Source organism: Megalopta genalis, chromosome 1 (assembly GCF_051020955.1).
Source record: "Megalopta genalis isolate 19385.01 chromosome 1, iyMegGena1_principal, whole genome shotgun sequence".
NCBI classification, from domain to species: Eukaryota; Metazoa; Arthropoda; class Insecta; order Hymenoptera; family Halictidae; genus Megalopta; species Megalopta genalis.
The window spans coordinates 34857506-34858269 of NC_135013.1; positions in this window are offsets into that span (position 1 = coordinate 34857506).

A 764-nucleotide genomic window follows, 5' to 3' on the forward strand; every position below is an offset into this window, starting at 1 on the left:
TATAAAATAATAATATTATATTAATAGATAGATATTAGACAGAGATTTAGATATTATAATATTAGATATACAGTGATGTCTCTCTAATTGACGCTCGAATTGTCCCCGAAAGTGGACGATTTTGGAAGAACAGATACGATTGTTCGAGCCTTGTTGCTCGTTTTTTATGGCAATCGATTGTCAACGATTATAAAGATGAGTTGCGAGGCTCGAATAATCGTATCTCCTCTTCCCAAATTGTCCAATTTAGTGGACAATCTGAGCGTCAGTAAGGGAGACATTACTGTATTGGGTGTACACATTTATTTAGGATTGCTGTAGAATAGCTATAACAGACCAGCTTCTGTAACAAATTCGTTCTCCTCTGTTTTCTTCGGTGACTCTTTTCCAGTTACTTCGACGAACGATTCAAAGCATTGCATTTCCCTTGAACTACAGTGTAGAAATCAGTATTGTTCTCTAGTACCTTATTTTCTTTGAACAAAAATTTAAGAATGCTTTCGTCCAGTTTAAAATTCAGCGATGAACGCGGTAAAAGTGTGCACGCAACTTTCTTCGATATGGAACAGAGAAACGAACGAATTCATTTTCGAATAATTTGCACTGCATGATAAATAAACTCGTGATTCAACAACGAAGACTTTGCAAAGTTCAAAGGAATTTTGCCGAGCGAACAAATGAACCTTTCGTAGATCAATTTACGGATTCGTCGAGCCGCCATTTAGCATTCGGGTCTTGCGCGTTTCTTGATCAGCCGTTTAGCA